Source organism: Nerophis lumbriciformis, linkage group LG33 (assembly GCF_033978685.3).
Source record: "Nerophis lumbriciformis linkage group LG33, RoL_Nlum_v2.1, whole genome shotgun sequence".
Classification (NCBI taxonomy): domain Eukaryota; kingdom Metazoa; phylum Chordata; class Actinopteri; order Syngnathiformes; family Syngnathidae; genus Nerophis; species Nerophis lumbriciformis.
This window is the reverse complement of record NC_084580.2, coordinates 26,845,037-26,863,420: the sequence shown is the minus strand read 5'-3', so window position 1 is coordinate 26,863,420 and position 18,384 is coordinate 26,845,037. Positions and strand designations below refer to the sequence as shown.

The window sequence follows — 18,384 nt, the reverse complement described above, 5'->3', positions numbered from 1 at the left end:
ACTTATCCCTGATATACACGACACTTATCCCTGATACACAAAACACTTATCCCTAATATGCACGACACTTATCCCTGATATACACAACACTTTTTTCTGATATACACGACACTTATCCCTGATATACACAACACTTATCCCTGATACACAAAACACTTATCCCTAATATGCACGACACTTATCCCTGATATACACAACACTTATCCCTGATATACACGACACTTATCCCTGATATACACGACACTTATCCCTGATACACAAAACACTTATCCCTGATATACACAACACTTATCCCTGATATACACAACACTTATCCCTGATATACACAACACTTTTTTCTGATATACACGACACTTATCCCTGATATACACAACACTTATCACTGATATACACGACACTTATCCCTGATACACACAAACCTTAACTCTGATGTCCACAACAACACTTACGGAGAGGGACAAGCGGTATAAAGTGTATGGATAGTCAGCTAGAATACAAAGCTGCCACCAAGTTGTGTCCTTATATGGAAATAATGGGTAGATAAGAAAATGGTGAAAGTGGCCCTCACATACTTGGACTTTCCGATATGTGGCCCTTGGTGGAAAAGGTCTGGACTCTCCGGCACTACTCAGCCTGTAGAAAGTCATGATAATTAGTATCGTTAATTCATCTTTGTTACATAAGCCTGCGTCACGCAACCAAGCGCTAGTTGTAGCAACTAGCAGCAAGTGCTAAAGTGCTACAGTTCGAGAAGGAAAAACCTTCATGAGAAGAAAACCTGATCAAATGGTGACCTTGCACAAGAGGACCTCATTATTCCAATTAGAGCCAAGGGGACACCTCTCCCAGTTTAGACCCAGGACTAAGAAGCTGGAGGCAGCGCTAGCTAGCACGCCAACTGCAATTATGCATCCTGCATGACTCTCCCACGCAGCCAGCAGCCACAAACAAACACTCCACTCTTCTCCCAGCCGGGCAGGAGACCAGGACTCACACGGAGGGCGGCTAAAAGAGCTCAAGGTGCGGAAAGAGCCTGGCAGACACAAACAAGTCCAGCTGGGCAGGAGACCAGGACTCACACGGAGGGCGGCTAAAAGAGCTCAAAGAACCTGGCAGACACAAACAAGTCCAGCACACGGGAGGAAATGCAGAGGTTTCTCATTCTTCCCACTGGGTGGAGGTTTTCCTTGCCCTGATGTGGGATCTGAGCCGAGGATGTGGTTGTGGCTTGTGCAGCCCTTTGAGACACTTGTGATTAAGGGCTATATAAATCAACGTTGATTGATTGTCATCATGTACAAAAGTAGTGGTCTTTAGTGAGGAACCTCATGAAGGAGGTCTGTAAATCTGTTTTCATCCTCCAAGTCATCTTGTCGAGGATGTGAAAATACCCTCAGACCACCGGACCGTTCACATTTCTGAGCAAGACTCAAATATTTTTAAACATGCTGAGTTTATTTGTGCTGATACCAATGGATGTGATGATATCACAACTTCTGGCCTGGGAGACCACCGGCAGAAACGCATCCAACACACTGAAAACTGGGGTCCCCCAGGGACGGATTCTTATCCCCCTGCTGACCCAGGACTCGGCACCACCACGTGACAACAACATGGACATGCGGACGACCCAACTGGAGTTGGACTCCAACTACAGGGATTTAGGTGCAATCTGATTGTCCACCTGCAGAAGACAAAGGAGATTGTGGTGGACTTCAGGAGAGCCAACACCAGAGTCCTCCACTGTAACCCTGCTGTGGAAAGTTTGTGGACGTGCGCATCACTGACAACCTGTCCTGGATCACCAGCACCACACCACTGGCCCAGAAGGCCCAGCACAGGAAAGCAGCGTTCTTGTATCATGGCCCCGTAGAGAGCAGAGACCCTCACACGGGACTCATTCAGTCTGGGTCCAGGCTAAGGAGCTTGCAAGCGAGGACAAGCAGACTGAGGGACAGCTTCATCCATCAAGCTAAACCGGAACTTTGGACCACGCCATTGTGTGACCCTCAAAACTGTCCCTTGTCGTCGTGATAGCGTTTAAGCTAGGTAGCCATTAGCATGCTAGCTTGTGTCTCCGATAAATAAGCACTATGGAAGTGTGGTTATCAATCACAGTTTTACAACAAGTTGGATCTAAACTGTGAGTTTTAAAAGCACTGATTGTTAGATCCTGAATATGTCAACCGTCTTTTAGGGTGCTGGCAGTCGTACTAACTAACTGCATGGAGTCTGTCCAAGGGTTCAGATGCCCCTCAAGGCAAATATTCACTTTGAGACCCAGAAGATCAAGTTGGATCCTTCAACATTCCCCTCTGCCGACTGAAAGGATCTCCGGGTTTTATCCCACCTGATATTTAGCAGAATCATTTGGTGGGCAGAGAAGGACGTCAGCAGTAGGAGCTTCTCATCAGGGAGTCTGTGCTGCACTAAAGTGCTGACGGAGCACAAACACAGCAAGACCTGCACAGGACTGCAGATGCTTGGGAACATCCCCAATACTCCAAACTCGAATACTCTGAGCAATCATCTTTCACACATCGAATTGATGCTTCTTCACTGTCAACTCAGGTTTGTGGACCAAGCCAGGACCAGGGTACATTTGACAGGAAGTATGGATGACTGTAGACCATGACAGGAAGTATGGATGACTGTAGACCATGACAGGAAGTATGGATGACTGCAGACCATGACAGGAAGTATGGATGACTGCAGACCATGACAGGAAGTATGGATGAACATGACAGGAAGTATGGATGACTGTAGACCATGACAGGAAGTATGGATGAACATGACAGGAAGTATGGATGAACATGACAGGAAGTATGGATGACCATGACAGGAAGTATGGATGAACATGACAGGAAGTATGGATGAACATGACAGGAAGTATGAATGACCATGACAGGAAGTATGGATGAACATGACAGGAAGTATGGATGACCATGACAGGAAGTATGGATGAACATGACAGGAAGTATGGATGAACATGACAGGAAGTATGGATGACCATGACAGGAAGTATGGATGAATATGACAGGAAGTATGGATGAACATGACAGGAAGTATGGATGAACATGACAGGAAGTATGGATGACCATGACAGGAAGTATGGATGAACATGACAGGAAGTATGGATGACCATGACAGGAAGTATGGATGACTGCAGACCATGGGCAAGACCCAGGTGCCAAGTTAAGTATTTTGTCAGCAAACTGCTGCTGAAAGTCTGCCAACGTTAAGTTTGTTTACATTTGTTTGAACGATAGCATTGTTAGCTGACTGATGCTAGCATCCTCTTTCAAAGTAAAAGTCCAGTGTGACAGGAACATGACTTTTCATCTCACACGCTCCATCCATCACTTCATCTGGTTGCCATGACGACACGACAACCTTCCCAACAAATGATCTACTGTGGAAAATATTGTCCACACACACACACGCACACACACACACACACACACACACACACACACACACACACACACACACACACACACACACACACACATCATTAGGTTTTATCCATACAAATACCAATATTGATACTTGTTATTGGTACTACATGTCATTATTGGTACTACATGTCATTATTGGTACTACATGTCATTATTGGTACTACATGTCATTATTGGTACTACATGTCATTATTGGTACTACATGTCATTATTGGTGCTACATGTCATTATTGGTGCTACATGTCATTATTGGTACTACATGTCATTGTTGGTACTACATGTCATTATTGGTACCAATGTCATTATTGGCGCTACATGTCATTATTGGTACTACATGTCATTATTGGTGCTACATGTCATTATTGGTGCTACATGTCATTATTGGTACTACATGTCATTATTGGTACTACATGTCATTATTGGTACTACATGTCATTATTGGTACTACATGTCATTATTGGTACTACATGTCATTATTGGTACTACATGTCATTATTGGTACTACATGTCATTATTGGTGCTACATGTCATTATTGGTACTACATGTCATTGTTGGTACTACATGTCATTATTGGTACCAATGTCATTATTGGTACTACATGTCATTATTGGTGCTACATGTCATTATTGGTACTACATGTCATTATTGGTACTACATGTCATTATTGGTGCGACATGTCATTATTGGTACTACATGTCATTATTGGTGCTACATGTCATTATTGGTACTACATGTCATTATTGGTACTACATGTCATTATTGGTACTACATGTCATTATTGGTACTACATGTCATTATTGGTACTACATGTCATTATTGGTACTACATGTCATTATTGGTACTACATGTCATTATTGGTGCTACATGTCATTATTGGTACTACATGTCATTATTGGTACTACATGTCATTATTGGTGCTACATGTCATTATTGGTACTACATGTCATTATTGGTGCTACATGTCATTATTGGTACTACATGTCATTGTGTAAATAAAGATCTTTAATCATACCAGAGGTTGAACACCAGCAACATCATGTGACATCTCACAGCGGGACAGTCTTTAATCGACACCTACTCTTTATGTCTTAAACATGTTTGCTAGTAGTTAACGACATCATCTTAACGAGCACACACATGCAGACTAAAGTTAGTATAATGAGTCAATAAAACATAACTGTGACGTGGCCCTTGTCACCGTTCAATTCAGACAATTCTATTCTATTATATATTATATTATATTATATTTTCTATTCTATTGTAATATATTATATTGCATTAAATATTATTATATTCTATATTCTATCCTATTATATTTTCTATTCTATTGTAATATATTATATTGCATTCAATATTATTATATTCTATATTCTATTCTATTATATTTTCTATTCTATTGTAATATATTATATTGCATTAAATGTTATTCTATTCTATATTATATTCTATTATATTTTCTATTCTATGTAATATATTATGTTGCATTAAATGTTATTCTATTCTATATTATATTCTATTCTATTTTCGATTTTATTGTAATATATTATATTGCATTAAATGTTATTCTATTCTCTATTCTATTGTATTGTCTCTGTGCAGGAAAGAGTCTGTGACCTTTAAGTCGATGCTAATTTGACACAAAGTGCTAACCTTTAAGCACATCTCCCACAGACATGCTAATGAGTACAACCCCACTATATTTACAACTATATTTATATATTTATAACACTTCTATAACTATATTCATATATGTATAACTATATGAATATATTTATAACTAGTGTATTACAGGTGTATATTTATAATACTAAATATTTATAACTATATTTATATATTTCTAACACTATTTATATATTTATATTTATATATATTTATACAACAGCCAATCAGCAGTGAGTATTCAGAGCGCATGTAGTCAGTTTTTAGTGTTTAGCAGGTAATCATCATGCAGCACACTCTCCCCAAATGATAATAAACACCTCCCAGTCAACTACTACTAACATCACTATGAGCTCGTTGACCTTCTAGAAATATAAACTGCAGCTGAGGTGAAGGCTAACTAGCTTTTAACGTAATGTTAGCTCATTTTGCGGTGTGCGTGTTACGGACAGCAAAGCCCTGTCTGTCTGTTATTTCACTTGACCTTTTTCTGTGTTGATTGAGCTGTGTTGAAGCAGCAAAAAAGGACATTATGTTAAATGAAGAGTTTCTGTGTCTGATAGTTGATATAATAATGTAAGTGCATCATTAAACCTACATGAACCCCATGGTGATCAGGGATGAATAGTCTCTCCTATTGCTATTCTACTATTTTTTTCAGCTATAGTTACATGAATCATTAGTAATGCAGCAGCCTAGTTTTGAATGGCAGGGTCCCTGCTATCACATGTTGATAAAAATATAACATTTACATAATAAAAATCAACTACAAGCTTCCCAAATGCTGTAATAAATGAAGCATGATGAGTTGACTTGAAACTGTTTCATGTTGCACTTTTTATATGTAGAAGTCATTTTATTTCATCTGAGCAACAACTTGAATGTTGATTAAGGTGGGCAGAATTATTATAGTGTTCCCAATGTTAAAAGGATAAAGCCAGTGTTTACAAATTTGGTCAATAAATAACCAAAAAATGTATATTTTGTTGTTTTCTTACTGTACCGAAAACAAACCGAACCGTGACCTCTAAACCGAGGTACGTACCCAACACAAATTGTTGTGTACCGTTACATGATTATTAATGTATGTCACAGTACTATAAAACATGATGGATATGAATGCATGATTATTCATGTATGTCACAGTACTATAAAACATGACAGATATGAATGCATGATTATTCATGTATGTCACAGTACTAGAATATGATAGATATGAATGCATGATTATTCATGTATGTCACAGTACTGTAAAACATGACAGATATGAATGCATGATTATTCATGACAAGTGTGCTGACAGGAGCAGGAAAGTTATTACAAAAGCAGAAAAAAGATTTCATGAGCTTTATTTCCTCATTCCAGTCTAGCAACAGATTTTATATCATATTTAATATCATATTTCATATTATATTTGATATGAATGTGCTCTCAATCTCCCAACAAAGACTTTCTGCTGGCACAAAATCAATAGCCTTTTTTTTTTGTTAAGCTTTTTAGTGAAGGATTTTTCTCTGCAGCTTCTTTTTTTTTCTTTCTACTTCCTGCTGCCAAATTCTGCTCACAAATACATCTCTGATACACACACACACACACACACACACATATATATATATATATATATATATATATATATATTATATATACCATTCACGAAACCCAACACAACACTCCAATACGTGCACCATGACAGCAACCACCCACCCACCACCACGAAAAGAATACCTACCGGAATCAATAAAAGGCTATCGATGCTGTCATCTAGCAAAGCTGAATTTGACCAAGCAACCCCCCCGTACCAAAAAGCCCTTGATGAAAGCGGATACAATTTCACCCTCACCTATGAACCCACGCCAGGAAACCAGCCAAAAAAGAACAGAAAACGAAACGACATCATCTGGTACAACCCCCCATACAGCAAAAACGTCTCAACGAACATTGGACACAAATTCCTCAATCTGATTGACAAACACTTTCCCAAAGACAACACCCTAAGAAAAGTATTCAACAAGAACAACATTAAATTGAGCTACAGCTGCATGAACAATATACGACAAATCATCTCAAACCACAACAAAACAATTGCAAATGAGCCGTCGGCCCCCGGACAGAGCGACTCCAAAACCAACAAAGGATGTAACTGTCGAAAGAAACCCGATTGCCCTCTCAACGGGGGGTGCTTACAAGCATCAGTTGTCTACCAATCTAAGGTAACACGCAAGGACATTAACACATCCGACACATATGTAGGATTAACCGAGGGAGAATTCAAAACCAGATGGAACAATCACAAGGCTTCTTTCAGGAACAAAAACCTGCGAAATACCACAGAACTCAGCAAACACATTTGGGACCTCAAAGACAATAATGTTGAATATTCAATAACATGGCAAATTCTTGCATCCAGCACACCTTACAATAGTGGTAATAAAAGATGCAACCTATGCTTGAAAGAGAAACTGTTTATTATTTACCGTCCAGACCTGTCATCCCTCAACAAGCGCAGCGAAATTGTAACAGCATGCCGCCACAGACGGAAACACCTCCTAGGTAACACATGAGCCAATCACCACGCCCCTACGCCAGCCTGTACCCACCCACTCTGTGCCCTATATAAACCATGGTATGTGAATGCTCCCATTAAAATCTCCTGATGATTGAGGGTACCCCCCCTCATGAAACAGGCCTGTAGAGATGAAATAGTCTTGTGATTTTTTTCCCACACATACATATATATATATATATATATATATGTGTGTGTGTGTGTGTGTGTGTGTTGTTTTTCTGCAAATAATAATTAACTTAGAATTTCATGGCTGCAACACGTGCCAAAGTAGTTGGGAAAGGGCATGTTCACCACTGTGTTACATGGCCTTTCCTTTTAACAACACTCAGTAAAGGTTTGGGAACTGAGGAGACACATTTTTGAAGTGGAATTCTTTGCCATTCTTGCTTGATGTACAGCTTAAGTTGTTCAACAGTCCGGGGGTCTCCCTTCTGCTATTTTAGGCTTCATAATGCGCCACACATTTTCAATGGGAGACAGGTCTGGACTGCAGGCGGGCCAGGAAAGTACCCACACTCTTTTACTATGAAGCCACGTTGATGTCACACGTGGCTTGGCATTGTCTTGCTGAAATAAGCAGGGGCGTCCATGGTAACGTTGCTTGGATGGCAACATATGTTGCTCCAAAAGCTGTATGTACCTTTCAGCATTAATGGTGCCTTCACAGATGTGTAAGTTACCCATGTCTTGGGCACTAATACACCCCCATACCATCACACATGCTGCCTTTTACACTTTGCGCCTAGAACAATCCGGATGGTTCTTTTCCTCTTTGGTCCGGAGGACACGACGTCCACCGTTTCCAAAAACAATTTGAAATGTGGACTCGTCAGACCACAGAACACTTTTCCACTTTGTATCAGTCCATCTTAGATGAGCTCAGGCCCAGCGAAGCCGACGGCGTTTCTGGGTGTTGTTGATAAACGGTTTTCACCTTGCATAGGAGAGTTTTAACTTGCACTTACAGATGTAGCGACCAACTGTAGTTACTGACAGTGGGTTTCTGAAGTGTTCCTGAGCCCATGTGGTGATATCCTTTACACACTGATGCCGCTTGTTGATGCGGTACAGCCTGAGGGATGGAAGGTCACGGGCTTAGCTGCTTACGTGCAGTGATTTCTCCAGATTCTCTCAACCCTTTGATGATATTACGGAGCGTAGATGGTGAAATCCCTCAATTCCTTGCAATAGCTGCTTGGGAAAGGTTGTTCTTAAACTGTTCAACAGTTTGCTCACGCATTTGTTGACAAAGTGGTGACCCTCGCCCCATCCTTGTTTGTCAATGACTGAGTACTAGTGTAAGTAGTACTTGTGTACAAAGTACTGATAAATAAAGTACACACCTGATAGTAGTGTAAATAGTACTTGTGTACAAAGTACTGATATATAATGAACACACCTGGTAGTTGTGTAAGTAGTACTTGTGTACAAAGTACTGATATATAAAATACACACCTGGTAGTAGTGTAAGTACTACTTGTGTACAACGTAGTAATATATAAAGTACACACCTGGTAGTAGTGTAAGTACTACTTGTGTACAAAGTAGTAATAAATAAAGCACACAACTGGTAGTAGTGTAAGTAGTACTTGTGTACAAAGTAGTAATAAATAAAGCACACACCTAGTACTAGTGTAAGTAGTACTTGTGTACTTGGTAGTGATATATAAAGTACACACCTGGTAGTAGTGTAAGTAGTACTTGTGTACAAAGTACTGATAAATAAAGCACACACCTGGTAGTAGTAGTGTAAGTACTACTTGTGTACAAAGTAGTGATAAATAAAGCACACACCTGGTGGTAGTGTAAGTAGTACTTGTGTACAAAGTACTGATATATAAAATACACACCTGGTAGTAGTGTAAGTACTACTTGTGTACAAAGTAGTGATAAATAAAGCACACACCTAGTACTAGTGTAAGTAGTACTTGTGTACTTGGTAGTGATATATAAAGTAGTACTAGTGTAAGTAGTACTTGTGTACTTGGTAGTGATATATAAAGTAGTACTAGTGTAAGTAGTACTTGGTAGTGATGTATAAAGTAGTACTAGTGTAAGTAGTACTTGGTAGTGATATATAAAGTAGTACTAGTGTAAGTAGTACTTGGTAGTGATGTATAAAGTAGTACTAGTGTAAGTAGTACTTGGTAGTGATATATAAAGTAGTACTAGTGTAAGTAGTACTTGGTAGTGATATATAAAGTAGTACTTGTGTAAGTAGTACTTGGTAGTGATATATAAAGTAGTACTTGTGTAAGTAGTACTTGGTAGTGATATATAAAGTAGTACTTGTGTAAGTAGTACTTGGTAGTGATGTATAAAGTAGTACTAGTGTAAGTAGTACTTGGTAGTGATATATAAAGTAGTACTTGTGTAAGTAGTACTTGGTAGTGATATATAAAGTAGTACTTGTGTAAGTAGTACTTGTGTACTTATGCAGGGTGATAATCTTCATTGGATGAGTGACGCTGAGATCATTATTCATGCGTTCGTTACGTCTCGTCTCGACTACTCTAACATATTACTTTCATGTCTCCCTATGTCTAGTATGTCTCTATGTCTAGTATGTCACTATGTCTAGTATGTCTCTATGTCTAGAATGTCTCTATGTCTAGAATGTCTCTATGTCTAGTATGTCTCTATGTCTAGTATGTCTCTATGTCTAGAATGTCTCTATGTCTAGTATGTCTCTATGTCTAGTATGTCTCTATGTCTAGTATGTCTCTATGACTAGTATGTCTCTATGTCTAGTATGTCTCTATGTCTAGTATGTCCCTATGTCTAGTATGTCTCTATGTCTAGTATGTCCCTATGTCTAGTATGTCTCTATGTCTAGTATGTCTCTATGTCTAGTATGTCTCTATGTCTCTATGTCTAGTATGTCTCTATGTCTAGTATGTCTCTATGTCTCTATGTCTAGTATGTCCCTATGTCTAGTATGTCTCTATGTCTAGTATGTCTCTATGTCTAGTATGTCACTATGTCTAGTATGTCTCTATGTCTAGAATGTCTCTATGTCTAGAATGTCTCTATGTCTAGTATGTCTCTATGTCTAGTATGTCTCTATGTCTAGAATGTCTCTATGTCTAGTATGTCTCTATGTCTAGTATGTCTCTATGTCTAGTATGTCTCTATGACTAGTATGTCTCTATGTCTAGTATGTCTCTATGTCTAGTATGTCCCTATGTCTAGTATGTCTCTATGTCTAGTATGTCTCTATGTCTAGTATGTCCCTATGTCTAGTATGTCTCTATGTCTAGTATGTCTCTATGTCTAGTATGTCCCTATGTCTAGTATGTCTCTATGTCTAGTATGTCTCTATGTCTAGTATGTCTCTATGTCTAGTATGTCACTATGTCTAGTATGTCTCTATGTCTAGTATGTCTCTATGTCTAGTATGTCACTATGTCTAGTATGTCTCTATGTCTAGTATGTCTCTATGTCTAGTATGTCTCTATGTCTAGTATGTCTCTATGTCTAGTATGTCACTATGTCTAGTATGTCTCTATGTCTAGTATGTCTCTATGTCTAGTATGTCTCTATGTCTAGTATGTCTCTATGTCTAGTATGTCTCTATGTCTAGTATGTCTCTATGTCTAGTATGTCTCCATGTCTAGTATGTCTCTATGTCTAGCATTAAAAGATTACAGTTGGTACAAAATGCGGCTGCTAGACTTTTGACAAGAACAAGAAAGTTTGATCATATTACGCCTATACTGTATATACACCTTTATATACATATATATATATATATATATATATATATATATATATATATATATATATATATATATATATATATATATATATATATATACCTATACTGTATATACCTTTATATATATATATATATATATATATATATATATATATATATACCTATACTGTATATACCTTTATATATATATATATATATATATATATATATATATATATATATATATATATATATATATATATATATATATATATATATATACCTATACTGTATATACCTTTATATATATATATATATATATATATATATATATATATATATATATATACCTATACTGTATATACCTTTATATACATATATATATATATATATATATATATATATATATATATATATATATATATATATATATATATATATATATATATATATATATATATCTATACTGGCTCACCTGCACTGGCTTCCTGTGCACTTAAGATGTGACTTGAAGGTTTTACTACTTACGTATAAAATACTACACGGTCTATGTTGCTGATTGTATTGTACCACGGTCTAGCTCCGTCCTATCTTGTCGATTGTATTGTACCATATGTCCCGGCAAGAACTCTGCCTTCAAACAACTCCGGCTTATTAGTGATTCCCAGAGCACAAAAAAGGTCTGCGGGCTATAGAGCGTTTTCTATTGGGGCTCCAGTACTATGGAATGTTCTATTGGGGCTCCAGTACTATGGAATGTTCTATTGGGGCTCCAGTACTATGGAATGTTCTATTGGGGCTCCAGTACTATGGAATGTTCTATTGGGGCTCCAGTACTATGGAATGTTCTATTGGGGCTCCAGTACTATGGAATGTTCTATTGGGGCTCCAGTACTATGGAATGTTCTATTGGGGCTCCAGTACTATGGAATGTTCTAGCAGTAACAATTAGAGATGCTACCTCAGTAGAAGCATTTAAGTCCCATCTTAAAACTCATTTGTATACTCTAGCCTTTAAATAGCCCCCCTGTTAGACCAGTTGATCTGCCGTTTCTTTTCTTTTCTCCTCTGCTCCCCTTTTCCTTGAGGGGGGGGGGGGGGGCACAGGTCCGGTGGCCATGGATGAAGTGCTGGCTGTCCAGAGTCGGGACCCGGGGTGGACCGCTCGCCTGTGCATCGGCTGGGAACATCTCTACGCTGCTGACCCGTCTCCGCTCGGGATGGTGTCCTGCTGGCCCCACTATGGACTGGACTCTTACTATTATGTTAGATCCACTATGGACTGGACTCTCACACTATTATGTTAGATCCACTATGGACTGGACTCTCACTATTATGTTGGATCCACTATGGACTGGACTCTTACTATTATGTTAGATCCACTATGGACTGGACTCTTACTATTATGTTGGATCCACTATGGACTGGACTCTCACAATATTATGTTAGATCCACTATGGACTGGACTCTTACTATTATGTTGGATCCACTATGGACTGGACTCTCACAATTATGTTAGATCCACTATGGACTGGACTCTTACTATTATGTTGGATCCACTATGGACTGGACTCTTACTATTATGTTGGATCCACTATGGACTGGACTCTTACTATTATGTTGGATCCACTATGGACTGGACTCTCACACTATTATGTTAGATCCACTATGGACTGGACTCTTACTATTATGTTAGATCCACTATGGACTGGACTCTTACTATTATGTTAGATCCACTATGGACTGGACTCTTACTATTATGTTAGATCCACTATGGACTGGACTCTTACTATTATGTTGGATCCACTATGGACTGGACTCTCACACTATTATGTTAGATCCACTATGGACTGGACTCTCACACTATTATGTTAGATCCACTATGGACTGGACTCTCACTATTATGTTAGATCCACTATGGACTGGACTCTTACTATTATGTTAGATCCACTATGGACTGGACTCTTACTATTATGTTAGATCCACTATGGACTGGACTCTCACACTATTATGTTAGATCCACTATGGACTGGACTCTCACTATTATGTTAGATCCACTATGGACTGGACTCTTACTATTATGTTAGATCCACTATGGACTGGACTCTTACTATTATGTTAGATCCACTATGGACTGGACTCTTACTATTATGTTAGATCCACTATGGACTGGACTCTTACTATTATGTTAGATCCACTATGGACTGGACTCTTACTATTATGTTGGATCCACTATGGACTGGACTCTCACTATTATGTTGGATCCACTATGGACTGGACTCTCACACTATTATGTTAGATCCACTATGGACTGGACTCTCACACTATTATGTTAGATCCACTATGGACTGGACTCTTACTATTATGTTGGATCCACTATGGACTGGACTCTTACTATTATGTTAGATCCACTATGGACTGGACTCTCACTATTATGTTAGATCCACTATGGACTGGACTCTTACTATTATGTTGGATCCACTATGGACTGGACTCTCACTATTATGTTAGATCCACTATGGACTGGACTCTTACTATTATGTTGGATCCACTATGGACTGGACTCTCACAATATTATGTTAGACCCACTCGACATCCATTGCTTTCGGTCTCCCCTAGAGGGGGGGGGGGTTACCCACATATGCGGTCCTCTCCAAGGTTTCTCATAGTCATTCACATCGACGTCCCACTGGGGTGAGTTTTTCCTTGCCCGTATGTGGGCTTTGTACCGAGGATGTGGTTGTGGCTTGTGCAGCCCTTTGAGACACTTGTGATTTAGGGCTATATAAATAAAGATTGATTGATTGATTGATTGATTGATTGAAAGAAGATCCGAGGCGGTAAAAGAATGTTGTTGTTGTTTTAGATCCTCAGAGAATGTTCTAGAATGATCCTCACAGTTTGTTTGTGCTGCTGATCGATCGCTGCTATTGATGAACGTATTGATCATTGCTGATCGATCGCTGCTATTGATGAACGTATTGATCATTGCTGATCGATCGCTGCTATTGATGAACATATTGATCATTGCTGATCGATCGCTGCTATTGATGAACGTATTGATCATTGCTGATCGATCGCTGCTATTGATGAACATATTGATCATTGCTGATCGATCGCTGCTATTGATGAACGTATTGATCATTGCTGATCGATCGCTGCTATTGATGAACATATTGATCATTGCTGATCGATCGCTGCTATTGATGAACATATTGATCATTGCTGATCGATCGCTGCTATTGATGAACATATTGATCATTGCTGATCGATCGCTGCTATTGATGAACATATTGATCATTGCTGATCGATCGCTGCTATTGATGAACATATTGATCATTGCTGATCGATCGCTGCTATTGATGAACATATTGATCATTGCTGATTAGTCCATTGAGAAAAAAAAGAACCTCGTTGTTGTTTTAGATCCTCAGAGAATGTTGTAGGAAGTGATCCCTCATTGATCATATGAGTATTGATCATATGAGTATTGATCATATCTTCATCAAATAATGACTTAGTTCTTCTTCATCAAATAATGACTTAGTTCCTCCTCATCAAATAATGACTTAGTTCTTCTTCATCAAATAATGACTTAGTTCCTCCTCATCAAATAATGACTTAGTTGTTCCTCATCAAATAATGACTTAGTTCTTCCTCATCAAATAATGACTTAGTTGTTCCTCATCAAATAATGACTTAGTTCTTCTTCATCAAATAATGACTTAGTTGTTCCTCATCAAATAATGACTTAGTTGTTCCTCATCAAATAATGACTTAGTGCTTCCTCGTCAAATAATGACTTAGTTCTTCTTCATCAAATAATGACTTAGTTGTTCCTCATCAAATAATGACTTAGTTGTTCCTCATCAAATAATGACTTAGTTCTTCCTCATCAAATAATGACTTAGTTCTTCTTCATCAAATAATGACTTAGTGCTTCCTCGTCAAATAATGACTTAGTTCTTCTTCATCAAATAATGACTTAGTTCTTCCTGATCAAATAATGACTTAGTTCTTCCTCATCAAATAATGACTTAGTTCTTCCTCATCAAATAATGACTTAGTTCCTCCTCATCAAATAATGACTTAGTGCTTCCTGATCAAATAATGACTTAGTTGTTCCTCATCAAATAATGACTTAGTGCTTCCTCATCAAATAATGACTTAGTTCCTCCTCATCAAATAATGACTTAGTTGTTCCTGATCAAATAATGACTTAGTTGTTCCTCATCAAATAATGACTTAGTGCTTCCTGATCAAATAATGTCTTAGTTGTTCCTGATCAAATAATGACTTAGTTGTTCCTCCTGATCAAATAATGACTTAGTGCTTCCTCATCAAATAATGACTTAGTTGTTCCTGATCAAATAATGACTTAGTTGTTCCTGATCAAATAATGACTTAGTTGTTCCTGATCAAATAATGACTTAGTTGTTCCTCCTCATCAAATAATGACTTAGTGCTTCCTGATCAAATAATGACTTAGTTCTTCCTCATCAAATAATGACTTAGTTGTTCCTCCTGATCAAATAATGACTTAGTTGTTCCTGATCAAATAATGACTTAGTTGTTCCTGATCAAATAATGACTTAGTTCTTCCTCATCAAATAATGACTTAGTGCTTCCTGATCAAATAATGACTTAGTTGTTCCTCATCAAATAATGACTTAGTTGTTCCTCCTGATCAAATAATGACTTAGTTGTTCCTCCTGATCAAATAATGACTTAGTTGTTCCTCCTGATCAAATAATGTCAGACATGCTGACTTAGTTGTTCTCCATTTTACCTGCGCTCGTCCATGACGTGACGGTGAGGACGACGATGATGATGATGAAGAGGATGATTGGCAGGTTGTCCAAATAGGAATTGAAGAACATATTTTTCCTCCGCAGCATCTCCTTCCTTCCTTCCTTCCTTTCTTCCTTCTTTCCTTCTTTCGCTACTGTCTCCTCCTCCTCTTCCTCCTCCTCTTCATCGCAGCATCGCCGCCTCTCTTAGCCACGCCCCCTGCGCCCTCATTGGCTAACATGTACCTCTTAGCCACGCCCCCTGCGCCCTCATTGGCTAACATGTGCAGGCAGGGAAGGAGGGGAGACACAGAGGAGCATCACACAATATTATTATTATTATTATTAATACACAACTCACCATTATTATACACAATGTTATTATTATTATTATTAATACACAACTCAGCATGATTATACACAATATTATTATTATTATTAACAATACACAACTCACCATTGTTATACACAATATTATTATTATTATTATTAATACACAACTCACCATGATTATACACAAGATTATTATTATTAATACACAACTCACCTGATTATAAACAATATTATTATTAGTATTGTTATTATTATTAATAATACACAAGTCACCTGATTATACACATTATAATTATTATTATTATTATTAATAATACACAACTCAGCATGATTATACACAATATTATTATTACCGTTATTAATAATACACAACTCACCATTATACACATTATTATTATTATTATTATTATTATTATTAATACACAACTCACCATTATTATACACAATATTATTATTATTATTATTAACAATACACAACTCACCATGACTATACACAATATTATTATTATTATTATTATTATTATTTCACAACTCACCTGATTATACACAATATTATTATTATTATTATTATTATTATTATTATTAATACACAACTCACCATGATTATACACAATATTATTATTAATAATACACAACTCACCTGATTATACACAATATTATTATTAGTATTGTTATTATTATTAATAATACACAAGTCACCTGATTATACACATTATAATTATTATTATTATTATTAATAATACACAACTCAGCATGATTATACACAATATTATTATTACCGTTATTAATAATACACAACTCACCATGATTATACACATTATTATTATTATTATTAATACACAACTCACCATTATTATACACAATGTTATTATTATTATTATTAACAATACACAACTCACCATGATTATACACAATATTATTATTATTATTATTATTATTAATACACAACTCAGCATGATTATACACAATATTATTATTAACAATACACAACTCACCATGATTATACACAATACTATTATTATTATAAATACACAACTCACCATTATTATACACAATATTATTATTAATAATAATAATAATACACAAATCACCATGATTATTCACAATATTATTATTATTATTAACAATACACAACTCACCATGATTATACATAATATTATTATTATTTATTATTAATACACAACCCACCATTATTATACACAATATTATTATTATTATTATTATTAACAATACACAACTCACCATGATTATACACAATATTATTATTATTATTATTAACAATACACAACTCACCTGATTATACACAATATTATTATTATTATTATTATTATTATTATTAACAATACACAACTCACCATGATTATACACAATATTATTATTATTATTATTAATACACAACTCACCATTATTATACACAATATTATTATTATTATTAACAATACACAACTCCCCATGATTATACACAATATTATTATTATTAATACGGGACGGCGTGGCGCAGTGGAAGAATGGCCGTGTGCGACCCGAGGGTCCCTGGTTCAATCCCCACCTAGTACCAACCTGGTCATGTCCGTTGTGTCCTGAGCAAGACACTTCACCCTTGCTCCTGATGGCTGCTGGTTAGAGCTCCCTCCATCAGTGTGTGAATGTGTGTGTGAATGGGTAAATGTGGAAGTAGTGTCAAAGCGCTTTGAGTACCTTGAAGGTAGAAAAGCGCTATACAAGTACAACCCATTTATCATTTATCATTTATACACAACTCACCATTTTTATACACAATATTATTATTAATAATAATAATACACAATTCACCATGTTTATTCACAATATTATTACTATTATTAATACACAACTCACCATGATTATACACAATATTATTA

The 18,384-nt window shown here is 36.9% G+C and overlaps 1 protein-coding gene across 1 annotated transcript in view; it reads right to left on the bottom strand.

Moving 5' to 3' along the window:
- The window catches only part of brinp2 (bone morphogenetic protein/retinoic acid inducible neural-specific 2), a 127,579-nt gene extending 111,228 nt beyond the window's left edge, over nt 1-16,351 (bottom strand). The window contains exon 1 of the mRNA XM_061928338.2: nt 16,171-16,351. The gene's annotated coding sequence lies outside the window, so the exon portion shown is untranslated. The remainder of the gene's footprint in view (nt 1-16,170) is intronic.
- Between the last annotated feature and the right edge of the window lie 2,033 nt (nt 16,352-18,384).